The following is a 27752-nucleotide window of genomic DNA, read 5'->3' as shown; positions in this document are numbered from 1 at the left end:
GGAGGGAGTGGGAAGCACCACAGAGATATTCTGTAATGATCAATAAACCAGTTGTTTGGAATCAAATGACCTTGCCTTACGTCTCAAAACTGGGGGTGTCTGCACCCACACCACCCCCACCCCCTGCCACTCCTCAACCAACTGTCCCACAACCCTCCTGTGGTGCTCTACCCTCACCATTCCCAACCTCCTTTGCTCCCGCCAGATTTACAACCTTTCTCTCCACTCCAACTTGACATGTACAATACTGCGCAAAGATCTCAGCCACCCTAGCTATCTATACGTGCCCAAGACCTTTGCACAGTGCTGTATGGTTACAATCCAACACATGCTGGCACAAAATAATATTACCACAAGTCACTGAGTTCAAAGTAAATTTTATTATCAAAGTACGTATATGTCACCATATACTACCCTGAGATTCATTTTCTTTTGTGGACAATCACAGTAGATACAAAGAAACACAAGAGAATCAATGAGAAACCACACACAACAAAGACAAACAAGCAACCAATGTGTAAAAGACCACAAACTGTGCAAATACAAAAAGAAAGAAAAACATCAAAATAATAATGATAAATAAATAAGCAATAAATATCGAGAACATGAGATATAGAGTCATTGAGAGTGAGTCCATAGGTTGTGGAATCAGTTCAGTGTTGGTGTGAGCGATGTTATCCACGGTGGTTCAGGAGACTGATGTTGAGGGGTAATAACTGTTCCTGAACTTGGTGGTGTGAGTCTTGAGGCTCCTGTACCTCCTTCCTGATGGCAGCAGCAAGAAGAGAGTATGAGCTGGATGGTGGGGTCCTTGATTACGGATGCTGCTTTCTGGCGACAGTGGTCCTTATAGATGTCAACACGAAGAAATCTACAGATGCTGGAAATTCAAGCAACACACACAAAATGCTGGTGGAACACAGCAGGCCAGGCAGCATCTATAGGGAGAAGATGGGCCGAGACCCTTTGTTAGGACTAACTGAAAGGAAAGATAGTAAGAGATTTGAAAGCAGGAGGGGGAGGGGAAATGCCAAATGATAGGAGAAGACCGGAGGGGGTGGGGTGAAGCTAAGAGCTGGAAAGTTGATTGGCAAAAGGGATAGAGAGGTGGAGAAGGGTAAGGATCATGGGAGGGGAGGCCGAGGGAGAAAGAAAGGGGGATGGAAGCACCAGAGGGAGATGGAGAACAGGCAGAGTGAAGGGCAGAAAGAGAGAAAAAAGAGGAGGGGGGAGAAAAACTAAATATATCAGGGATGGGTTAAGAAGGGGAGGAGGGGCATTAACGGAAGTTAGAGAAGTCAATGTTCATGTCATCAGGTTGGAGGCTACCCAGCCGGTATATAAGGTGGTGTTCCTCCAACCTGAGTGTGGCTTCATCTTGACAGTAGAGGAGACCATGTAAGGAGGCCCTTATAGATGTGCCTGTCACTATTTTGTACTATTAATGTCCAACAGGGTCTTGCAATCGTAAGAAAAATGTAAAAGACAAGACAAACATTTCAACCATTTGTTGAAATGAGAGGCCACTGTGACTAAGCTCCTCACACTATCTTACTAGATAGTATCACCAGATGTAGCCAGAGAACCAGAATAGTGAATTTAAAAACAGTCTCCAGAATATTACCAACCACATGATCATTGGCATAAATTATTGCTTTTCAACAGGGAAGTAATCATGAGTAACTTAGGTCATATGAATTGTTTTAATGTTATGATTAACTTCTGACTGATTTGCAGTGAAGCCTTCATTCACCCAGTTCAATTCACCCATCATCCGCATTCTTTTCCTAAGATAAAGCTGATGTCAGATAGACGGTATTCCGCCTGTCCAAGGTAAATATCTCAGGAGCATCACTTCTATGCTGTTTGCATTGCGTTTGCTTTCTCTCCAGTCCTGAAAACTTCCCTGCACCGAAGATCCGCATTTTCTCAGCAATCCGCCAATTAACTCTGTCTTTTCAAGCAAAAGGTTACATTGAGGCACTGCTCTCGAGAAAAAGACTCCAGAGATTGCAGATGCTGGAATCTGGGACACAGAACAAACTGCTGGAGGAACTTAAGAGGTCAAGCAGCATCTGTGAGGCTGAGGAGTGGTTGACACTTGGAGTCAGGACCCTGCCTCGGGACGGACTGTGGATAGAGGATAGCCGGGATAAAGAGGTGAGAAGGAGGGGTGAGATAGGGAAAGATGGAAACTAGTGAGGTTTTAGATGATGGGCAGATGGATCCGGAATGGGGTGTGGGCCTGGAGTTTAAAGACAGAGGCTGGTGGGTGGTTGGTAAGGGGGAACATGATGGGGGGGGGAGAATAGGGAAATGGCAGAGGGAGCCAAGTGGGGAGAATGGTGGGGGGAAGGAGAGAGAGGCTGGAAGATGGCAAGTGGAGCCATACAGTATAAGGGAGGGATGATGGGCAGATGAAACCAGATGTTCCAGGAGATAGGAAGGGAAAAGTAGGTGGATGTTGTGTAGGTATTGGGCTGATGGGACTCGCAGGGGAAGGGTGATGAATCTAAGGAGTGGAGTGTGGGTAGGAGATGGGACTGGAATGGACGGGTTGAACAGAGGGAGAGAGAACTAATTGGATCATTAGAAGCGGTAGAAGATCGCAGGGTGTGTGGATTACCTGAAAATGGAAAATTCAATGTTCATGCTATTGGGTTGTAGGATACCCAAGCAGACTCAAAGTACATTATCAAGGTATATATGCAGTATGCATCCCTGAAATTCATCTTCACCATAGACAGTCAACGAAGCAAAGCAGAACCATGGAACCAACCTGTTCAAAGGAAGCCATCAAGCAACAAACCCCTCCTCCCCCAAGATGCAAAAAAAAACACACAAATGGCAACAAAAAAAGAGTGAAAACACAGAATAAAAAACACAAAATCTATAGGGATTCTTCAGTTCAGTTCAGCTCAGTGCTCATTATCTGCTGGCCACCCTAATTCAAATATCACCCAAAAGTAGTAACCAAAAAGGGCAACCTGGACTAGAACGAGAAACTAGAACACATTATAAATCTGAATTAGAGTCCAAGTCTACAATCCGCATCAATTAAACATTGCTCCAGCGGACAGCATTGAGAGAGAGAGAGAGAATTCAAATGTAAGGACCTTCCCTTGGGAGTAGTGAGTGAAAGAGTGTAAGGGACCGCCATACACTGACACCTTCTCCAGCAGCAGCAAACGAGAGGCCAGTAGGTAACACTGAACACTCACTGGCCTTCCGCACTCGCCTCGATGATTTCAGTCTCCCTCAGCGAGATCGATGAGAGAGGGAGTCGTGCATGTGCTTGCACCCCATCTCCTGCCTTCCTGACCTCCGTGCCCCCACTTTGGTTGCAGCCTCGTGGAACACTCTTGGAGACAGCAAAGCACCAGAGCGCCCGATCAGCCCAAAGTCACGCTGCCAGAATGCAGATTGCAGGCTCTAATCATAGCAGAACCATATCTGAAATAAAAAAATATATAAAAGACATGAAAGGAATTGCTTCATGGCCCGACTTGGGAACCTTGCCTGTGGAAACGTTGTTCATAGAGATGTGGTCATACAGTATGGAAACAGGCCATTCGGCCCACGAATGCCATGGTGGCCATTTAGCACCCATATCCACTAATCCTGCACTTTGCTTCATTGTCCCCACATTCTCATCAATCCCTCATTTAGCTACTGGAGACAGGTTACCAGAGTGAATTCACCTCCCACTCCTGACTAACCACTAGTCCTGATGAAGGGTCTTGGCTGTTTATTCATTTCCATAGATGCTGTCTGACCTGTTGAGTTCCTCCAGCATTTTGTGTGTGTTGCTCAAGTTTTCCAGCCACTGCAGGATCACAAACGAGAAAATCTGCGGATGCTGGAAATCCGAGCAACACACACTAAATGCTGGAGGAACTCAGCAGCCCAGGAAGCCTCTATGGAAAAGAGTACAGTTGATATTTCAGGCCAAGACCCTTCATCAGGACTGGAAAATCTGCAGAATCTCATGTGTTTATTAACCTTCCACCCAAGAGGGTGAGAAAGATCTCATGGAGAGAAGTTTTTGGTTAGTATTTACACACAAACAGCAACACAATTGACCTGTTCTTTGTCACATTCCCGTGTGTCAGGGCTTGTTGGCACAGCATGACAATTTGTTGCCACAGTTCCCAGTGATTACACTGCAAAAATCATTGATTACCTGTAACTGCTATAGAACGTCCCATCACACAAGGTGCTCTACAACCATGTTTTTATCAATTGCTTTGCATTCCCATCTGCAATGTTTTCTCTATTTGCACAAATTAGACATAAGAGTAAAATTAGGCCATTTGGCCCATTGAGTCTGCTCTGCCATTTGATTATCAATGATTTAGTATTTCTCTCAGCCCCATTCTCCTGCCTTCTCCCCATAACCTTTGATCCCCTTACTAATCAAGAACCTATTAACTTCCACTTTAAATATAAAGTTTTGCCCTCCACAGCCCTCTGTGTCAATGAATTCCACAGGTTAAATATCCCTCTGTCTAAAGAGATTCCATCTCGTCTCTGTTCTAAAGGAACATTCCTCTATTCTGAAGCTGTGCCCTCTTGTCCTAGACTTACCCACTATAGGAGGTTCCTCCATCTTGGTCTTTCAATACTCAATAAGTTTCATTAAGTCCCTCCTCATTCTTGTAAGCTCCAGTGAATGCAGGCCCTTAGCCTGTGGAAGAAACAAGCCAGCAAAAAAGTTAGCAGATGGAACATACGCTGGGGAAATGCGACGATTTGAAAGAGAAGGCAGCATAATGTAAGAGAGGAGTCTGAGATTCTTTGAAATAAACATACTGTTAGCATCAAGTACAGTAAATAAAAAGGCAACTGCAAAGTGTAAAAGGAAATATTGAAAAATGGATGAAATATATTTTGTTCTAAATGGACTGACTGTTGGTGAGACCACACCTGGAGTACTCTCACTCTCATGGTCTCTATATTTAAGGAAGGATGTGGTTACTGCTGAGGCAGTTCTGGGAAGGCTCCTAGGTTGATTCCTGGAATGAAAAGGTTGTTTTACAAGGAAAGCTTCAGCAAATTGGACCTACATTCATGGAGTTAACCTTACTGAAGACTTTCTGAAGAAGGGTCTCGGCCCGAAATGTCGATTATTCGTTCATTTCCATGGATGCTGCCTGACCTGCTGAGTTCCCCCAGCATTTTGTGTGTGTTGCTTTTTCTTTTTGAAGCGTAAGATTCTGAGAGGCCTTGACAGGGTAGTTGCTGAGACCATTTTTCCTTTCTGGGGAAACCTAGAATCAGGAGGTAATTTCAGAATACGCCTCAGTGGTGAAGAGGAATTTCTTCCCTCAAAGTGGGCAAATCTTTGGAATTCCGTAGGGGTTGAATTAATGCAGATAAAAAAAGAAAGAGTATTGACTAAAATTAAAGTCGACTTCTTGGATTTCCTCTGGGTGTCCTGGTTTCCTCTCACATTCCAAAGACATTTGCTTAGGGTTGGTGAGTTGTGGGCATGCTATATTGGTGCTCAAAGCATGGTGACACTTGCTAGCTGCCTAGCACAACTCTCGCTGATTTGATTTAATGCAAACAACATATTTCATTGTATGTTTTGAAGTACTTGTGACAAATATAGCTAAACTCTTTAAATGTACAAGGTAGTGCCTGCAGGGGTGGGTGTGATGCAGTGCCCAGCGCAATGAGGAGGGTTGGAGTGAAGTGCCTGAGAGAGGGAAGTCAGTGCCATGTCAGTAGAGAGGCAATGTCACGTCAAGATTGAATGGTGCACCATTCGTGAGGGGTGTACTCAGTACCAGGAGCTGGGGGTTGAGGGAGGAATCACCGAGATGCCTGGGAATGGATGGCCATCCATTCAGGGTGGCTCCAGTTGTGTAGTATAGAAAAGAAGGCAAGGGGATTGAGGTAATCATGTTCTTAATCACATACCTAATCCTACTTAAGTAACAGAACACTATGGACCTTCTCTTGTACTACCATGGATTGAACTCAAATCGTGTCTTTTTGTTTTGTGCAGGTCTTGCATTTATTTATTGTCCATCTATCTATCCATTCATCTGTCCATCCATGCATCCATTTATTTATTGAGATACAGAGTGGAATAAGCCCTTCCGGCCAGTGTTCCCTCTAAGCACACACACATCTTTTGCAACTAGCACACAAAAGGTCGTCACCCTCTACTTCGTTGGCACGCTAAGAATATTTCATGATCATACACAACCACATTTCATTTTCCGGTTTCTTTTGCAGACGGTGTTGACAGATTTTGAAACTGGGGTGCTTATACTGTTTTTATTGAAGAAATTAGCCAGTGCACACATGTTGCCACTGGGTAAAAATTGCACAGTACAAGATCTTTGCGCACACTGGGCGTTACAAATGAGAGGGAACTTTGCTTCTGGCCCTTTGAGCCTCACTGCCCAGAATCCCCCAAGTTCATTCGAGTCTAATCAGGGGGCAATTTACAATGACCAATTAACCTACCGACCAGTACACCTTTGGACTGTGGGAGGAAACCAGAGGACCTGGAGGAAAGCTACATGGTCATGGTGAGAACGTACAAACTCCTTAAAGGCAGTGGTGGGAATTGAACCTAGATCGACTGCACTATAATGCGTTGTGCTAACCACCATGCTACCATCCTGTCTATATCTCTCTCTCTCTCTCTTAGCTGTCATGGATAATTTATATATAATCTATGTTCTGTCAACTGTCTCTACCTAGGCGCCTGCGATGTTGCTTCAATCCGGTTTTTAATTGTGCCCCGGTACCTCACCGTACTTGTGCACAATAACTTCCAAAGTGGCCCTTTCACACTTCAGATCCCAAAAGTTCTTTGACTTCGTTTTCCCCCTAGACATAGATGCAGATGAGGTGGTTCCATCTGTTGCCCAATCGCATTAACTCAAGCATGCTTTCATGACAAGATTCTATTCAGTGAAATAAGTGCTCTGTTTAATAGATTTCAATGGTGTAAAGTTCAGGATGGGCACCAGGAAACATCGTTCCGACTTGTTGAAGCTATTGCACCACAGTTCTGTCTTCCCCTCTGTATACCTCGTGCCAGAGCCAACATTTAGACAAATTAGTGACTGAAGTTTGTTCAAGGTCTTTAACAATTAGGCAGACCCTAGAGCAAGCTTTACCCTCAGCCACTTCACAAAGCCCCACAAGAAGGTTTCAGGGTGGACATATCTCCCAGAAAAAGATTACTGTGTTAAATTAGTTTGGAAAACTGACCTGACAACACCAGCTGCATTCTTGGAAATCAGTGATTAACAGTGTTTCCAGTTCATAAAATGGAACTGATGATCTTTAATGTACCCAAGGGAACTCCAGACTTTTACGATAGAACTTGAATCTCTTTTAATGAAAACCTTTCAATGTATCCCAACAGGAACAGTTGAATCTCCAGGATTGAGATAATTAGCCAATTCCCGCGTTTTAAATAATTTTTCTTATTCTTACAAAGTTCACAGATGTGCAATAAGAGGCTGAAAATCACTGGGAGTTGCTGAATTTCTTCCTAATTGGTTTGCCTCTGACATGGGCGTGAATTGACTTTTCAGTGTGAATCATTGGCTACTGCGTCAGCCCGGCATCAAGTGCCCGCAGCATTCACCAAATGTGACGACGAGATGAAGACACAATAGACTACAGACGCTGGGACCCGGTGCAATAAAGGCTGGGAGAACTCAACAGGTCTTGCAGCATATGTGGGAGGGAAGAACTTGTCAACGCCTTCGGCTGACCCACTGAACTCCCCCAGCACATTGTCTGATGGTAATGAGATAATATGACAGTTCAATGCCAGCTTGGGACTAGGCCTACAGAGAAATCCTTTGCCCGACCATTCACCATGTTCTTTTGCAATCTGCTCCCTGAACTCCCAACTAACTTTCTAACAAAAACTTAGCACCTCTAAAATTGCAGAACACCTCAATAGTCATCGATTGGAGGTCTGGATTGAAGCCTGAAGTTTGATGGAACTCCGGATTGAAGCCAGCAAAGTCCAAAAATTGAGGACCGTGGGTCTGTGAAATCTATGTGAGTCCACTGAGGAAGCTGAGGCTCGGTATCTGTGAATCCATAAGTCCAATGTGATGAAAAATATGAACATAAGGAAATCTGAAGATGCTGGAAATCCAAGCAACACATTCAACAGGCCAGGCACCATCTATGGAAATAAGTACAGTTGAACAGTATTCAGTCAATCTCTGCCTGAAACGTCACTGATTTACTCTTTTCCATAAATGCTACCTGACATGCTGAGCTCCTCCAGCATTTTGTGTGTGTTGATGAAGAAGATGGGCTGTCTTGGAGGATATGAAGACTGGGGGAGAGAGAAATAGGGCTTGTTTTGCTGTTGTTGCTTTGTTGCATGCCATGCTTTGTTTTGTTACTGTATTCTGTGTTGTTCTGCAAACATGGGGGTATACTATGATGGCACTGAAATGTATGGTGACACCAACCCATCCTTGTGCGTTTTGGCTGTTAACGCAAATGACACACTTCACTGTATGTTTCCATGTACTTGTAATAAATAAATCGAAGTCTGAAATCTGAAATTACCCCAAGGTGCTTTGCAGCAGCTCAGTTGATCATTGACTCTGATATGTGCAAGGAATGTTCAGATGTGGTGGTCAAAGGTTTGATCAAAGAAGAGGCGAAAATAAGCAAGAAGGTAAGAAAAGCAGTGGTAGACCACTCAGTCTGCGTCACCGTTCTGTCAGATCATATTTTTAAAGTTCAGCTTTTTTTGTCACTGTTTCGAAACATACAGTGAAATGAATCGTTTTATTTCATTCTTTTTTTGATTTCTTGAGATGCAGTGCGGAATAGGACCTTCAAGCCACACAACCCCAAATTTAACCCTGGCCTAATCACAGGACAATTTACAATGACCAATTAGCCTACCAACTGGTATGTCTTTGGACTGTGGGAGGAAACAGGGAACCCAGAGGAAATTCACACGGTCACAGGGAGAATGTACAAACTCCTTCACCAGGCAGTGGTGGGAATTGAACCCATGTCGCTGATACTGTAAAGCATTGGGCTAACCATTACCGTAATGTATGTTTCTATTTATTTTTGAGCAATGACCTCCCCCTCTTTAGCGCTACGTATTGATCTGCTGTTTATGTATGCACATTGTTCGCTTTCCTGATAAAGGGTCTCAGCCCGAAACGTTGGCTACTCTTTTCTCACGGATGCTGCCTAACCTGCTGAGTTCTTCCAGCATTGTGTACGTATTCCTTGTTCTCTTTCTTGCTGCTATGTGAATACACCAATTAAAGCCACTCCCGGCTGTGTGCTTTTATTTAATTGATGTGTAGTGGGGCAGAGAGCAAGGACCCGAATGCCGGAAAATATCACGATCTGCACCGACGGTTTACAGGACAAAACAGCGAGAGTTAAACAGCACGAGAAAGCCGAAGGACCTGTAAGTAACAGTGAAAGACACGCTGAATTTAAAGTGAAAATAACAGTCGGGAAAGTGGACGAATTTGATAGTGCTAATGAAGGCTGGGAGTCATATATTGAGAGGGTTGAACTGTATAGTAATGCAAACAACGTTGAGGAGCAAAAGAAAGCGCCTAGACTTCTTAGCTTACTGGGCCCAAATGGTCCCCAACCACCGGCTGCGGACCGGTACCGGGCCGCGAGGAAACAATATGATTTGGCGATATTAAACGATATGAGTCAGCTGCACCTTTCCTCATTCCCTGTCACACCCACTGTTGAACTTGAAAGCAAGCGAGGTCATTACTCGCGTGAAGTCATTACCCACGCAAGGTCACCAGGCAGGCATTAATCTACAACTACTCGATGAGTGAAAAACAAACGTCGCATGAGAGTTTCTTTGGAAGAGGTGGTAGGGGACATAAAAGGCCTAACGATGATGATAACGCAGAGACACCTGAGGCCAAGACTGCAAAAATAAAGAAAGCTTCCTTCAACAGAAAATACGACAAGTAAGACTTACACAACCTAGTCACCCTTGAAAGCCAGCAGGCAAGATATTTGACAAAATTGTTACAAGTTTATAAAACCAATTGAACCTTAAACTGCTGGTAATAGCTGAGAGGTTTACATTTTACAGAAGGAACCAGTCAAAAGATGAAAGCCTTTCTGCACAAACTTTCCCAGCACAGTAACTCTGCCAGAATTTAGAGATGGACTTTCTGGTGCATTAAGGGACAGGATTGTATATGTCATGCGTAGTCAAAGCACTCAAACAAGGCTACTGGCAGAAAGAGATCTAGCCTTAGAATGGGGATTGACCATTCCAATATCATTAGAGACTGCAGCCGAACTACAGAAAAGGAGATTAGAATATGAAATGCACAAAATGTTCCTGAATGATGCAAAAACCAAAAATATTATCGATGTGGCAAATACTCCCATGATGCAAATGATGGGAAAAGTGTGCAGAAAGCGTAACAGACAAGGTCACATAGAGAGAGTGTGCAAGGCAGACAAACGGCACAACCGAATTAAAAATCTCAGACCCAAAACTAAGCAAATGCATAAAGTTACCGAATGTAAAACAGAATCAGACAACATAGAGACTGACAAAGATGAACTGTCATGCCTAGAACTGCATAGTATAACTGAATCAGATCACAAAATCATCTGGATGCCAATAGATATATCTGGTGTAAAACTGAAAATGGAGCTGGATACTGGGTTAGCTTTGTCTGTAATTCTAGAGGCTGACTACAACAGACTGTTTTCTGAGATACCATTAGAGAAGACCTCAGTGATGCTAAAGACTTGCACAGGTGAGAAAGTGTCTCCCAAAGGCAAACTAAAAGTAAATGCGATGTATGGAGGCCAAACACAATAGTTAGAGCTTTATATATTGAGAAGTAGAGGGCCAGTACTTTTCAGATGTGAATGGTTGAGAAAAATCCTACTAGACTGGCACTCAATCAAAGTTCTCAGTGTGGCATCAGCAGGCAACTACAGCCCAAATGGTAGCACCAAGTAAAGGCTGTCACGGTTGGTTTATGCTGATCAGGAGGTGTTTGAGAAGGGAATAGATAAACAGAACAAAGACTTGGCCAAAAGCTGTTCAGGATGCCAAAATTTCAAAGTGTACCCTCACAGGCACGGTTAATCCATGGGAGTGGCCATTTTCACCCTGGCAAAGAGCACATATTGACTTCACTGGGCTGTTCGTGGGCCCTGTGTTTCTGGTAGATGAGTTAACCACCTCAGCAAAGACGGTCTCCACTCTGAGAACTATATTTACCAGAAGCAGCCAATCAGAACAACTTGGGAGTGTCAACGGGCCACAATACACGTCAGAAGAATTCAGACTGTTCATGAAGAAAATTGGCATCAGATATTTCAAGTCAGCTCCTCGCCACCCAGCAATGAATGGCTTAGCTGAAAGTTTTATCCAAACCTTCAGGAAGTCCATTAGAGCGATGGACAAGGAGGACATTTCTCTACAGCACAAGGTGGACAACTTCCTTTTTGTGTCATCAGAGCTCTGTTCATGTGATGACAAATCAAACACCTGCAATGCTGTTCAAGAGCAGGAATCTGAGACCTCGCATAGACCTCCTGAAACCAGATCTACAGAGGGAAGTGCAGAATAAACAGTTCAGCCAGTTGCCAAGTGAAGTAGCAACAAGATGTGTGATTGGACAGAAAGTCCTAGCGCATGGTTACCGAGAAGACAAGTGGAGACCCAGTAGGGTAGCTACAAGAACAGGACCACTGATGTACTCTGTGGGTGTTGGAGATCAGACATGGAGACATCATTAGGACCAGATATTGGATGCTCAACCGAAGGATACGCCTGAGTTGACTACATCCAACAAGGCGGACACATTGTAGTCACCGGACTTACCTCTCACTGATGATTGCTTCACCAACAGCAATGTAACACTGAAAACCGAAAATGTCGTCTTAGACAAGACACCTGCCAAACCTGATGCCACACCACAGGTCCAGAGGCGCTATCCTGAAAGAAACAGAGCACCACCCAAAGACTGAACCTTTAGAACTGTGAAGTTAGTTATGGACTGTTATTGTGAAAACATGTGTACTTCGAATGTAGGTTGTGAGAGGGAAATTGAATGTTTTGTACAAATACAGTTTATGTTGCATGAATCTAAAGGGGGAGGAAGTGTAATGTATGAATCTATTTCTTTTAGAGCGATGACCCCCCCCCCCCCTTAGCGCTACGTATTGATCTGTTGGCTATGCATGCGCATTGTTCTCTCTGTCTGTCACTGCAATGTGAATACACCAGTTAAAGCCATCTCCCACATGTGTGCTTTTATTTAATTGTTATGTAGTTGTACATAGACACAACTACGATACTGTGCTGCTCCACTGGAGAATCAAATTGTGGGTGAGGAGGGCAATCAGGGCCAGAAGCCGAGGGTTGAGGGGGGAGTACAGAGGCATGGGAAGACTGCTAGTCCATTCAGAAGACTCCAATTGATTAGTATGGGAAAGAAAAGTGAAGTAATTGAGGTAATGAGAAGTAAAAGAACTGTAAGGTTTATGTATAAAGACTTCTGAAGGTGGTAGGTAGGATGTATCTAGAAAAAATTTAGAAAAACAATTGTCATGTTGGGCCTCAGATACAGGAGCAGAAAAATTATGGTCTCAAGTGATTCTGCAAATGCTGGAAATTTTGCTAAACCTTCATAAAACTCTGGTTCTGCCAAAGAGAAGATATTGCATCCAGTTCTCATTATCTTTTAGCAAAGATTTTTGAGGCACAGAAGAGATTTTGCACCATGGTCCCGCATTGAAGGACTTTAACTACATGAATGCATTGAAGATGTTAGTGCTCTCCTTGAAGCAAAGGAGATTATGGAGACACTTGCTAACCGTGCACACACTGGGATTAGATAAACAGAAGAAGACACAATGACAAAGGAAGAGAGATTTAAGATTTATAGGGGAGATATAAAGAAGAACTTTGTAATGAAGCAATTAACTTGAACTTACTACCTATGAGGGTAGAGGAAAGAGACGTATTCATTAAGTTCAAAAGCAAATTTGACAGGCACATGAGAGAAACAAGCTATTTGGGCTATAGGGATAGAGCTGGTGAATAGGACTGATCAGATTTCCCTACAGAGAGCTGTCATACACTCAACACGCTGAGTAGCCTCCTTCTTTGTTGTAACAAGTCTGTAATTCTAGTATCGTCTAGTATCTAGTGTCAAGTATTTAATCTGTTGATCTAACTACTCATTGAGAACATTTCCTTTTGTTACTTTAACACTGCTCCATTTCTCATCACTGGCTTAACGACAATATCAAGTCAAAGTAAATTTATTATCAAAGTACTGTACATAAATGCACCATGCACCATCTTGGGATTCATTTTCTTGCAGGCACTCACAATGGAACACATCGAGGCCCCTCTGTTGGCCGAGGTCGATGATGGAGGCCGCGTCCCAGCTGTCTACATGATATGCAAGCCAGGGCAAGTACAGTATGAAGAGCAGGCTTCCCCTCTCCACGCAGCTGATGAGTCCAAAGTCTGGCACCAGTGGCATCGCAGGAATTGCCAGTCAGCGTCAAACTGCCCTAAGGACTCCAGCTCCGGATTTTGTCCTTGGGGTTTACTCCTGAACCTTCCCCGAGGGTGGGAGATTTGAGATCAGAGCTTTCCTTCTCCTGGATGAGCTGCCAATCACAACTCCCACAGCCTGAAGCGACTGGATTTAAGGCACTAGTAACAATGTCTTTACCCTTTCTCCTGCCAGTAGAAATGGTAGTAGCTAAGCCATACGCGAAGGCCAGGAGCTGCACTTGGCTATCAGAGAGTACTTGAGACACACACCATTGGGGGCATTTACTAATTAGAGAGCGTTTATCCCCATTCCCAGCCCGGCTACGCAGCCTTAAGGAACCAGTTAGAACACATTGGAATTAATGAAAAGCTGCACACTAAAGAAGACTGACAAACAACCAGTGTGCCAAAGAAGGGAAACTGAGCAAATAGTAAATAAACAAGCAGACAAACAAATAAATAAGTAGGCAGACAGACAAATAAATGAATAAATAAATAAGGCTGGGAACATGAATTGACGAGTCTTTGAAAGTGAGCCCATAGGTTCTGTTGAATGTTCGGTTTGGTGATGTGGTGATTGACATTACTCGCACTGGTTCAAGAGCTTGATGGTTGAGGGGTAATAACTGTTCCTGAACCTGGCGGTGGGGGGCATAAGTCTCCTATAACTCCTTTGCAATGACACTAGTAACATGTCTTTACATAGGGCTTGGCCCGGATGGTGGGGGTTCTTGATGACGGGTCTGCTTTCTCGTGGAAGCGCTGCACGTGCTCAGTAGTGGGGAGGATGTTTTAGTTGCAGGTGGGGATGAGAGGCCTGCTTCTCAGTTGCTTAGCTTTTTCCTCTATAGAGCACGACTCTGCAGAGACCGCTCAATACTTTCTCCAGTACTCCGAGGAGAACAGATGCAGAATAGCTCTTTGGTCTTTGGAACACATCCACACAGCCTTCATGCCTGACCTTTTGAGAGTCATTTTAATTTTCCATTCCTCTCCCACTCTGTCTCTGCATTGTACCAGTGAACCGCAGTGGAATCTTGTTGAACAGCATCTTATCTTACAATTTGACTCTTTACAGAATTACTTAATGAGTTCAGCAAGTTCCAGTTATAACCACTCCCCCATTTTATTGGAATAACGAGCATGTTTTTACAGTAATGGTTCCTCTATTGCTATTTACACTTCCTCTTTATATCCCATCACTACCCCCTTTAGCCTTGCACTATTAACCCTTTTGATAATTCACCTCATTTTCTGCCCCATGAGATACTTTCCTATTTCTTTCTTTACTCATCCCATGCTTCCTATGCTGCATTGATTCCCAACTTCCAACAAGATTCACTGAGTGAATTATTATCTGTTTCTTCCTCCACAGGTGCTACCTGACCAGCTGAGCATTGCCAGCATTTTCAGTTTTTTCCCCCACATTTTCAGTACCTATGTCCCTTCATATTTGGGAGCCAAGTAAAACACATCTGCAAACAGAGGCACAAGAGATTCTGCAAATGCTAGAAATAAGACCATAAGACATACGAGCAGAGAACCTACCAACTTCCACTTTAAATATACCTAATGACTTAGCCTCCACAGCTATCTGTAGCAATGAATTTGACAGATCCACCACTGTCTGGCTAAAGAATTTCCTCCTCATCTCTGTTCTGAAGGAATAGCCTTATATTCTGAGGCTGTGCCCTCTGGTCCTAGACTCCCACATTATAGGAAACATCTTCTCCAAGTCCGCCACAAAAACTTGAGTAACATACACAAGATACTGGAGGATCTCAGCAGGTCAGGCGGCATCTGTGAGGGCGGCCTTTCGGGCTGATACCCTTCATCGGGACTGGAAAAGAAGGGGGCTTCTGCCTTTTCCCACTCCACTTCATTTCCAGTCTTGAGTGTTTGGCCTGAAACATAGACTGTTCATTTCCCTTCATAAATGCCTCCTTACCTGCTGAGTTCTTCCAGTGTTTTGTGTGTGTACCTCCATTTAATATGGATTCTCTAGACATATCTGTCTTATTAGTCATAATAGTCTTTAAGGGCATCAAAGACTACAGGGAGAAGATGGGGGAATGAGGTTGAGAGGGAAAATAAATCTGCCCATGAGAGAATGGCAGAGCAGACTTGATGGGCTGAATGGCCTAATTCTGCTCCTACGTCTTATGGTCTTATGGACGTCTGACCCCAGCTTATGGCTGTCTATTCAGAAGACGATAGAGGGATCTTGCACTGCGCTACTCTATATAATTTAAAAGCAGGATCTCCCAGTGACCAACCATTTCAATTCTACTTCCCATCCTCATTCTGACATGTCAGTCAACGGCCTCCTCTACTGCTACGATGAGGCCACACTCAGGTTGGAGGAGCAACACCTCATATTCCGTTTGGGTCGCCTCCAACCTGATGGCATGAACATCAATTTCCCAATCATCTGGTAATTGTCCCCCCTCTCCCTCACCATTCTCTCATTCTTGTTTCCCTCTCTCACCTCATCTCCTTACCTGCCCATCACCTCCCTCTGGTGCTCCTCCCCCTTCCCTTATTCCATGGTCTTCTACCCTCCCCTATCAGATTCCCCCTTCTCCAGCCCTTCATCTCTTTCACCACTCAACTTCCCAGCTCTTTGCTTTTCTCCTCCCCCTCTACAGGTTTCACCTGTCACCTACCACCCTGTACTTCATCCTTCCCTTCCCCCACCTCCTTACTCTGACTTCTCATCTTTTCTTCCCAGTCCTGATGAAGGGTCTCGACCCGAAACATCGACTCTTTACTCTCTTCCACAGATGCTGCCTGGCCTGCTGAGTTCCTGCAGCATTTTGTGTGTGTTGCTACACAATTTGTATTGACAAGGAGCTATAACTACCTTTTATCTCTGTGACTGGTGTAGAACTGATGAACGAGGCTGAGATAAGGGGAATGAATGCTTTGGTAGAAGATTGTACCAATGACCATTTAAATATTACAGAGAGGATTTGAATGCTGCTGGCCCTGATGCAGAAAGTGCAATCAATTTGTCCGCACTGATGTCCAAATGAATTAGTGATACTCAGTAATGAAGTTTAGGACAGATGAAGGCAGCACCGACAGTGTGTTTATTCTTGCCATCACACTCATATTGTAGAAATATTTATGGATCAGTTTTAGTATTGGGAAAGTTCAGTGTTAAATACAGTTCCTGTAAAAGGTTCTGCAATACTGGAGGGTAATAGCTGTGGAAACCAGTTTATGTTGGACAGAAGGCCATTGTTCCTGCCTCAGGAGAGTGATCTGCATGAGTTTTTCTATTGTTTATTGGTCCCTGAAGGAACGTTTATCCCTCAGCTGCAAGGAAACTGATTTTGCCGCACTGTAGTTTTACTGCTTCTTTATGTTCTTATAGACCATAAGATATAGGAGCAGAATTAAGTCACTTGGCCCATCGAGACTGCTCCACCATTTCATCATGGCTGATCCAGTTCCCTCTCAGCCCCAATCTCCTGCCTTCTCCTTATATCCCTTCATGCTTTGACTAATCAACCTCTGCCTTAAATATACCCAATGACTTGGCCTCCGCAGCTGCCTGTGGCAACTAATTCTACAGATTTACACCACCTCTGTCTGGCTAAAGGAATTCCTCCTTCACTCTGTTCTAAGTGGCACTCCTCTATTTTGAGGCTGTGTCCTCTGGTCTTAGACTCCCCCAACATAGGTAACATCCTCTCCACATCTACTCTATCAAGCCCTTATTCTGTTGGGGGTTTGACAACACCAGAGATTTTTGTAGACCCAGGCGACTTCTTCCAGATTGTCCACTTAACAGTTTATTCTTCTCTTCTCATGTCTCCTTTCTTCTTTTCAAGATGGCTGGAGTCTTGTCGGAGTCCACGATCTACAGCTGCAGCCTAAACTATGGTTCTTCACAGGCGGTGGGTTCTTGCTCTCAGATGCGCCGAGCGGCCTGGTGTTTTGACATCTCCAGGCCTGGAAGACATGCGTCTTTCGACTGCGGCCCTGTGGACGACTTGATTCCTCACCAATGTCGCTGACTGAAATGACGCAGCAGATTGTAACATCAATACAGCGAGCCACCATCACACCTTCTAATGTAGAGCAGTTCTTTCTACTTTGATTAACTGTGCAAAAACTATTTTGGACCTGGAGAATCTCCACGAGGAAATAAGACAATTATGCACAATGTTCCTACAGAATGGCTACAAAGTGAAGAAAATCAATCGGGAAAAACCAGGAAACCTAACAACATCCACAGAAAACATTAGAAACCTAAGCCCCCTCCCCCTCCCATGCACAAGCAACATCAAAGCATGAAACCTCTCCCCCTCCTTCCCAGCAAGATGGCGGCGCGACGCAGCTTGCAGAGGCCACTCCAGAGCTGATTATCTGTTATTTGTGAAGCAGGGTGCCGTGCGCAATCATAATTGGATGAAAAGCGGACGTGGGAGCACGGAGGAACATCTGGAAATCTCCAGGAAGACCTTCTTCGTCGCTGCTGCTGCTGTGAGGTCGAGGTCTCTGCTGGGAAGAACAGGCCCCCAGTCCTTGGGGTCGCATTGCCGATGGCCATTGGTGGGGCCGTCTTAATACGCTCAGCAGAGGACGGTGCTCGGAGAAGCTGTGCTGGAGGGGATGGTTGTCGACTCGGAGGTTCGACGGACTCGGAGTCCGCTGCGGTCAGGTTGCTTTCAGTGTGTGCTGCGTCTGCGAGGCTGGGTTTGATGGAGCTTTCATTGTGTGCTACGTCTGTGAGGCTGAGTCGGGCGGCGCCGTGGAAGTCCATAGCGGGGGTATTCCCTTCTGCCACCGGCGTGGGATGGTGAGTCTGTCGGGACCCTGGGGACTTGTGGAAACTGTGGTGATTTCTTTTGAACATCCTTAACATCTTTAACATTCCTTTAACATCTTTGGACTATTTTTACTGTGCCCATGGTCTGTTTTTTTAAAATCAATTATGCTATTGTTTGCACTGTTGTAATTATGTGGTTTTGTGCAGGTCTTGTAGCTTTAGTTTTTGGTCTTGTTTGTCTGGTGGATTTGGAGCTCCTTTCCGGGGAACACGCTAGACGGTAGCGCGATATTAATACGCAGCAGCCTCTCCGGACTCTGGATTGGGGATTGCCAAACGTTATGTGGATTTTCTGGTGTCGTCTGTTTTGTCATATACTTTTGTGATATCATTCTGGAGGAACGTTGTCTCATTTTTTAATTGCATTGCATTTGTGGTTTCTAAATGACAATAAACTGAATCTGAACAAGAAGGAACCCATCGCTGCTGCCTGTTTTCCCTATACTTTCACAGTTTCTGGAAAGATCACCAGGGTCCTGAAGAAATACTGGATTAGTACCATCCACAAACCTATAAGAAAGCTCAAATCACAGCTTAAGCAGGTCAAAGATGACCTGGGACTCAGGACGGCTGGCGTTTACAGGATCCCCTGTGAATGTGGAGGAGTGTATATCAGCCAGACAAAATGCAGCGTGGAAACCCCCAGCAAGGAGTGAGAGAGGTGTATCCATTTGAGAGAAATAGTGGTAGCAGAACATTGCATTCTCAATGGCCATAGGACTGACTTCGATGGCACAAAACTACTGCGCTGCGCCAATGGCTTTTGGGACCAGCTGGTGAAGGAAGCCATTGCAATAAAACTAGAGGAAAATAATTTCAACAAAGGCAAAGGTCTCACTCTAAGCAAGAACTGGAATTCAATTGTAAACAAGGTGGGACAGCGGAAACCTGATTGGATGAGCACTAACCAATCAGGAGGGATGGACGATGGGTTATAAATACCACCGGACTAGACGAGCCCAGGCCTCATCCCTGATGAAGATGGCAGAGTTTGTTTCAAAGTGCCAGTTAAAATCAATACCAGTACACAGCTGGGAGCCTTTGAAGAGTTTATTCAGCGAGCTATTGGTTTCTCTTCTTGCTATAGGAGCAATCTCTCTCTCTCCCTAGTGAGAGAGGTATCCTGATTGAGCTGACAAAGTGTTGGGATGAACAATAGTTTCAGATGGACTGTAGATCATTGTCTCTGGGGGCTTTGCTATTGCTTGCGTGGTGGATGGTGGGGATGATGCGTTTGCTGGGAAGGAGGGGGAGAGGTTTCATACTTTGATGTTGCTTGTGCATGGGAGGGGGAGGGGGCTTAGGTTTCTAATGTTTTCTGTCATTCGTTCTTTGAGTTTTTTTCCAGTTTCATGGATGTCTGTGAAGAGTAATAATTTCAGGTTGTATTCGATATACATTCACTGAAATTAAATTAAACCTTTGAACCATTGATCCTTGGATGTCTTTCTCTGAACGGGCTCCATGGTTTTTCTTTCTTTGTTTCATGGCTGTCTGTGGGGATGACAAATCTCAGGACTGTATGCTGCAAACATACTTTGATAAATGGTTCCTGCTGCTGCCTGTAAGGAGTTTGCATGTTCTCCCTGTGAATGCATGGGTTTCCTCAGAGTGATCCAGTTCCTCCCACCATCCAAAGACGTGCTGACCGGTAGGTTAATTGATCAGTGTGAATTGTCCCAATATCAGACCAGGATTAAATGTGGGTTGCTGGGCGGTGAGGCTTGAAGGGCCGGAACTGCCTATTCTGTGCTGTATCTCAATAAATAAAATAAGTAATAAATGTGCTTTGTATCTTGAATCTTGAAACAGTGATTTGATAGAGGTATATAAAATTATGATGGGTATAGATAGAGTGAATGCAAGCAGGCTTTTTCCACTGAGGCCAGGGGAGGAAAAAACCAGAGGACATGGGTTAAGGGTGAAAGGGAACATTGGGGGGGGGGGGGGCTTCTTCACAAAGCCAGTGGTGGGAGTGTGGAATGAGCTGCCAGATGAAGTGGTAAATGTGGGCTCACTTTTAACATTTAAGAAAAACTTGGACAGGTACATGGATGAGAGGGGTATGGAGGGATATGGTCCAGGTGCAGGTCAGTGGGACTAGGCAGAAAAATGGTTCGGCACAGCCAAGAAGGGCCAAAAGGCCTGTTTCTGTGCTGTAATGTTCTGTGGTTCTAACTACAGAGAACAAGCTGTATAGATAAACAAATAAAGTGCAAAGGCCACTACAAGGTAGATTGGGAGATCGAGAATTCATCAGGCGGCATGTTAAGGAAGCGATTAGCACTTCGCCTCACAGTGACAGCCAGCGATCAACAGCTGGGCTCTATTCCCATGCTGCCTGTAAGAGTTTGCATGTTCTCTCCAAGACCTTGGATTTCCGCTGAGGGCTCCTATTTCCCCTCACACTCCAATGATGTATGGGTCAGGGGTAGTGAGTTTTGGGCACGCCATGTTTACACCGGAAGTGTGGCTGCCCAGCACAATCATCGCTGATTTAATTTGATGCAAATGACGCATTTCACCATATGTTTCAATGTACGTGTGACAAATGAAGTTAATCTCATAAAAGCTTTGTTCAAGTCTCGAGTAAAAGCAGGATAGAAGCTGCCATCGAGCCTGGTGAAGCACCTGCATTCATTCCACAAGAGTGACTCAGAACTTACAGTTGTTCCTTAAATTCTCCATCTCACGCACACCTTGAACCATGCCCTTTTACACTGTTCCAACAATTCCAATGTCAGCTTAAGGATCAACGGCTCATGCTGCAGCCTGAACACTGAGACGAGCAATTTCAGATAACCTGCTTTTCCTGTTGTAACTGAAAAACCCAATTCAAAAGAAAGATCGTTTTTCGATAATATTAACTCCATTTTTCTTTTTCTCTCTCTATAAACATTTCCTGACCTTTCACACATTTACAGCATTCTCCTCCTGTTTTCTGCTCTCAGGAACAACTCTCAATCCACATTTCACAGCTTTTACAGACCCTTCTGCTCAACTGTCTCTCTGACTTGCTGCTTTTATTAATACATTAACCAGACATCTCTGTAAACAATGTAATCACCTCAGCAACACTGACCTCATCCAATCAGATATATTCCTTTGTCCTGTCTACCACTTCCCCACCCCCTCTGCAGTGTAAAACTAATATTTTATTTTCCCTCTGTCCCATTTCTGATGTAAGGTCCTTGACCTCAGAATTTAACCTTGAATTGAATTGACTTTATTTCTTACATCCTTCACATACATGAGGAGTAAAAATCTTTACGTTGCATCTCCATCTAAATGTACAATGTGCAATCATAGTAATTTGTAATAAATAGAACAGTCAATGTAATATAGAGTACACTCAAATCAGTCTGTTCATCAGTCTGATGGCCTGGTGGAAGAAGCTGTCCTCGGAGCCTGTTGGTTCTGGCTTTTATGCTGCAGTACCATTTCCCGGATGGTAGCAGCTGGAACAGTTTGTGTTTGGGGTGACTCGGGTCCCCAATGATCCTTCGGGCCCTTTTTACACACCTGTCTTTGTAAATGTCTTGAATCGTGGGAAGTTCACATCTACAGATGTGCTGGGCTGTGCGCGCCTCTCTCTGAAGAGTCCTGCGATTGAGGGAAGTATAGTTCCCATACCAGGCAGTGATGCAGCCAGTCAGGATGCTCTCAGTTGAGTCCCTGTAGAAAGTTCTTAGGATTTGAGGGTCCGTACCAAACTTTCTCAACTGTCTGAGGTGAAAGAGGCGCTGTTGTGCCTTTTTCACTGCACAGCTGGTGTGCACAGACCACGTGAGGTCCTTGGTAATGTGGATGCCGAGGAATTTGAAGCTGTTTACCCTCTCAAACCCAGATCCATTGAAGTCAATAGGGGTTAGCCAGTCCCCATTCTTCCTGTAATCCACAACCAGCTCCTTTGTTTTCCCGACATTGCGGGAGAGGTTGTTTTCTGGACACCATTGTGTCAGAGAGATTACTTCTTCCTGTGGGCCACCTCGTTCTTGTTTGAGGTAGGGCCAATCAATGTAGTGTCGTAGGCAAATTTAATTAGCAGATTGGAGCTGTGGGTGGCGATACTGTCATGAGTATACAGAGAGTAAAGGAGGGGACTCAGTACACAGCCCTGAGGGGGCTCCTGTATTGAGAGTCAGAGGGGTGGAGGTGAGGGAGCCTGCTGGCAATCTGACAGGAAGTCCAAGATCCAGTTGCATGAGGCAGGGTGCAGGCCCAGGCCTCTGAGCTTCTTGTCGAGCCTGGATGGAACTGTGGTGTTGAATGCTGAGCTGTCGTCCAACAGCATTCTTACATAAGCAACCTTTTTCTCCAGATGTGTAAGGACAGCATGTAGAGCAGTGGCTATTGTGTCATCTGTCAATCGGTTTGTGTCGGTAGGCGAATTGTAGGGGATACATTTTGGTTGGTAGCATGCTGCAGATGTAGTCCTTGACAAGCCTCTCAAAGCATTTGCTTACTATTGAGGTGAGTGCGACAGGACGCCAGTCGTTCAGGCATGTTACCTTGGCCTTTTTTGGTACAATAGACAACAGACAACAGACAATAGACAGTAGGTGCAGGAGTAGGCCATTTGGCCCTTCTAGCCAGCACCGCCATTCACTGTGATCATGGCTGATCATACACAATCAGTACCCCGTTCCTGCCCTCTCCCCATATCCCTTGACCCCGCTATCTATAAGAGCTCTATCTAACTCTCTCTTGAATGCATCCAGAGACTTGGCCTCCACTGCCTTCTGGGGCAGAGCATTCCACATATCCACCACTCTCTGGGTGAAAAAGTTTTTCCGCATCTCTGTTCTAAATGGCCTACCCCTTATTCTTAAACTGTGGCCTCTAGTTCTGGACTCACCCATCAGCGGGAACATGCTTCCTGCCTCCAGTGTGTCCAATCTCTTAATAATCTTATATGTTTCAATCAGATCCCCTCTCATCCTTCTAAATTCCAGTGTATTCAAGCCCAGTCGCTCCAATCTTTCAACATATGACAGTCCCGCCATTCCGGGAATTAACCTTGTGAACCTACGCTGCACTCCCTCAATAGCAAGAATGTCCTTCCTCAAATTTGGAGACCAAAACTGCACACAGTACTCCAGGTGTGGTCTCACCAGGGCCCTGTACAGCTGCAGAAGGACCTCTTTATTCCTATACTCAATTCCTCTTGTTATAAAGGCCAGCATGCCACTAGCTTTCTTCACTGCCTGCTGTACCTGCATGCTTGCTTTCATTGACTGATGTACAAGAACACCTAGATCTCGTTGTACTTCCCCTTTTCCTAACTTGACTCCATTTAGATAGTAATCTGCCTTCCTGTTCTTGCCACCAAAGTGGGTAACCTCACAGGGGCAATGGTGGATAATTTGAAGCAGGAGGGTACTTTACACTGGGAGAGGGAGAGATTAAAAATGTCTGTAAACACATCTGCCAGTTGTGCCGTGCACATCCCAAGTACTCGCCCTGGGATGCCATCCAGCCCCGCAGCCTTGCGACTGTCCACTCGACGGAAACATCTGCGTAGCTCAGCCTCCGAGATGACCAGCTTGCAGGTTGTAGCGGTGGCTTTCCTCGGAGGCTCAGAGCTAGCGACATCGATCCGAGTGTAAAAGCGATTGAACTCGTCTGGGAGAGAGGCCGCGATGTTGGCAGCACCACAACGTTTGGCTTTGAAGTCTGTGATAGTATGCAACCCTCGCCACAAGTCACATGTGCTATTCGTTGTGAATCTTGACTCAATCTTGACCCTGTGTTGTTGATTTGCAGCCTTGATAGCTTTGCACAGATTGTAGCTGCTTTTCTTGAGCTCTAGTTGATCTCCAGCAATGTAAGCTTGATGTCACACAGTAAGTGCTACTCGCATGGAACTATTGATCCAGGTTCGGGATATCCCTGACCGACTTCTGGGGGACAACGTTGTCGATGCATTTCTGGATGAAGCACGTGACTCCCTCAGGAACTCGGAGACATCCTCATCATGGAAGACATTCCAGACAACGTCACCAAAGCAGTCCTGCTGCATGGAGGCCGATCGGTTGGACCAACAGTGGACGGTTTTAACTATGGCCGCCTCTTGTTTCAGCTTCGGATTGAACGTCGCAGAAGCAGGATCGAAGAGTGATCTGATTTTCCAAAAGCTGGTGGAAGGTGAGCTTTGTAAGGGAGTGTGGCAGTGGTCAAGTGCGTTATCTCCATGAGTGCTCATCTGGATGTGCTGACAAAACTTGAGAGAGACTTTTGTCAGCGACGCTCGATTAAAGTCACCGGCGATGATGAAGGCAGTCTCCAGCGTGTTGATAGTCTCGTACAATTCCTTGAGAGCCAGGTCAGTATCAGCCTGCGGCGGAATGTCCACCACGGTGACGAGAACAGCCGTGAACTCCCTAGTGCACAGTAGCACCAGGAGTTCCAGGTCTGGGGAACAAAAGGATTTGAGTGCATGCACATTCTGGGGCCCTCACTGTTGACCATGAAGCATACCCCACCTCCTTTACTCTTCCCAGCGAGGTTTTTCGACCTGTCTGCCCAGAACAGGGAGAACCCAGAGGGTTCGATGGCACGGTCTGGTATCTTCTCCGTCAGCCAGCTCGCCAAGAAACACAAAACGTTGAATTCCCTTTTTCCCGCTGGTAGGAGATTCTGGCCCTCAGTTCACACAGCAGAGACTGAACGTTAGCCAGGAGTATGCTATGAAGGTTCTTTCTTCATAGATGTTCCCTGACATGTTAATTAGTTGCAAAATTATTTTGCCTTTATTTACTTTTAGATCAACATTCAAAGTGGTTCAAAGTAAATTTGTTATCCAGGTACCTATATGTCACCATTATCAACCTTAAGATTCATTTTCTTGTGGGCTTTCACAGTAGAACAAAGAAATGGGCTAACAAGTAACCAATGTACAAAAGAAGACAAACTGTGCAAATAAATACTAATAATAGTAATACCAAGCAAATAAATAAATATATAATACTGAGAACATGAATTGTCAAGTCTGTTAGGATATATTCTGGGTCTATGAGAATATAACGGATTTAATTCAAGCAAGAACTGGTCTTCAGATTTTACTGTAAATTGCAAGCATTAAACTGAACTTCAAAACCCACAGAGCTATGCAGTTTTCAAAATGGTGACCATGAGAATTCTGCGTATACATCAGACAGTTAATTTCCCTGCAGTAACCCAGGCAACTGTGTGTACCATTGTAAATAAATTCAAAGCAGCCTGTAATTAGCAAAGGTATTTGAACATTCTCAGGTGGCAGGGCGGATGGAGATAGGACTCTCCCTAAGGAGGTACATATAGCATGCTCTTTCCTTCTGCTAGCCAGCAGGTCACCTGCTTAACCCCCCCCCCCCCCCCCCCCCGATTGTCGTGGTTTCTCGTGCCCCACAAACGACCAGGAGACGCAGAAGATCCTTCAAAAAGTATTAAACTTTAATTTGCAAATCAAAGCTGAGACAGTCATTGAGCTAGTCACCGATTGCCCACCAATCCTTGTACATAGCATTTTTTATAGCAATCTCCTGGTTTAGCATATCCAATCAGTCTACAGTTGCGTATCACAAGTACATCCGCCACTATTGTTTCTACCCATTGACTTAATCCTGTTCTAATCTACATCTCTTAGCTACCTCTCATTAACACACCATTGTCTTCTACATTCTTAAGATTTCATTCTCCTACTAAATTGGATACATGCATAGCAAATAGCAAGTTCAAAGCTGACTACATAGTTTTGGTTACACAGCAAACAATGCAACTTTTATACTCCAATACGATCAGGGTCATGTGAAGCCATGGGGGCAGGCGGTGGATGGTCGTGTGAGCAACTGGTCCATATCACAAGACCTGGTTATGCAACCACTGAGGCCAGGCAGACAATCTCTGAAGAGTATTGATAATGGCTGGGGTCATCTGTTATGGCAAACCACTTCTGCAGAGAATTTTGCCAAGAACTGTCCACGCCAATGATGGCCTACGTCGTACGACAGGGCACATGACAAAAGAACAATTCAAACGTTTGGAGGTGTCTCCCACCGTAGATATGCAATTCAAAGGAACATTGTCAACCCAAAATATTGAACTAAATTATAGGACCCTAAGAAGCAGAATTAGGCCATTCAGCCCATCAAGTCTGCTCCGCCATTCCATCATGGCTGATTCCCAATTGCACTCAACCCCATATGCCTTCTCGCCGTAACCTTTAACGCCCCGACCAATCAGGAAACTAACAATGTTTGCTTTAACTATACCTATGATCGTGGTCTCCACAGCTGTCTGTGGCAGAACATTCCACAGATTCACTTCTCTCTGGCTAAAAAAATTCCTCCTTACCTCTGTTCTAAAGGGTCGCCCCCAATATTAAGGCTGTGCGCTCTTGTTCTGGACACCCGCATCAAAGGAAACATCTTGTCCACATCCACACTGTCTAGTTCTTTCAACTTTTGGTAGGTTTCAATGAGATCCCCCACGTTCTCAATTCCAGTGAGATACTTCTGGACAATGGAAAAGTAAGCTGTAAGAAAAATACCTTTAAATGGCACTCCTTTGCTAATTAGCTGCACTGTGAGTGCAAAGGCCAGGTCATAGGTCACACCTTTCCCATCTAGTTTCTGATGTTACACACAGGAATGGTTGCTGAGGGCCAAATGGTTTTACTACATGTGCCTGCCTCCCACTGCGATTATGCCTGGTTAACCTGATTCTGATTCTGGAAGTGTCTGGGATCATTTCCAGAAACAATTGTTAGCTCCGTTTCTATACGTGCTTGTGATGTATAAAGAATGTGCAAAGGGGACCAATTTCTAGACGATTGTCCTATCTTACAGGATCAGAATCAGAATTATTACCATTAGATGACATAAAATTGGTTGTTAGGTAGCAAAGACATAAAATTGCTATAAATTAGAAAAATAGTGCAGAAATAAAGGAATAAGAAGTTAGCGTTCATGAGTTTATAGATCACAGAGAAATATGATGGTGGATGGAAAGAAACTGCTCCTGAATTATTGAGTATGGGCCCTTAGGCTCCTGTACCTCCTCCCCGGTGGTACCAGTTCAGGAATTGGACACGTTTACTTCAGCAGTTAATTCACATAGCTTTGTCTTTTGACGTTAAGGTTAAATGAGTAAAGGATTCCAGCACTTTTACAGAAATCACAAATAAAATGCAGGTTTTTCTTCACCCCACCCTTTTATTCCTTCTAATTACCCCACCTTTTTCCTTCCCAGTCCTGATGTAGGGTCTCGGCCCGCAATGTCGACTGTTTACTCTTTTCCATGGGTGCTGAGCTCCTCCAGCATTTTGTGTGTGTCGCTTTGAAAGAAATAATGGGACTCAAAAGCAATCAGTTCCAAAGGCCA

General features: G+C 44.6%; 1 long non-coding RNA gene across 1 annotated transcript; it reads right to left on the bottom strand.

Moving 5' to 3' along the window:
• Positions 1–67: 67 nt before the first annotated feature.
• On the bottom strand, positions 68–27721 carry LOC140714738 (uncharacterized). The gene is made up of 3 exons (XR_012095988.1): positions 27606–27721; positions 4588–4687; positions 68–3453 (listed from the first exon to the last, which is right to left on the bottom strand). It is a non-coding gene; the product is annotated as an uncharacterized lncRNA (long non-coding RNA).
• Positions 27722–27752: the final 31 nt, after the last annotated feature.

The sequence above is a fragment of the Hemitrygon akajei genome, chromosome 22 (assembly GCF_048418815.1).
Source record: "Hemitrygon akajei chromosome 22, sHemAka1.3, whole genome shotgun sequence".
NCBI classification, from domain to species: Eukaryota; Metazoa; Chordata; class Chondrichthyes; order Myliobatiformes; family Dasyatidae; genus Hemitrygon; species Hemitrygon akajei.
Note: the sequence above shows the minus strand (reverse complement) of the source record. Positions and strands in the feature narration are given on the sequence as shown.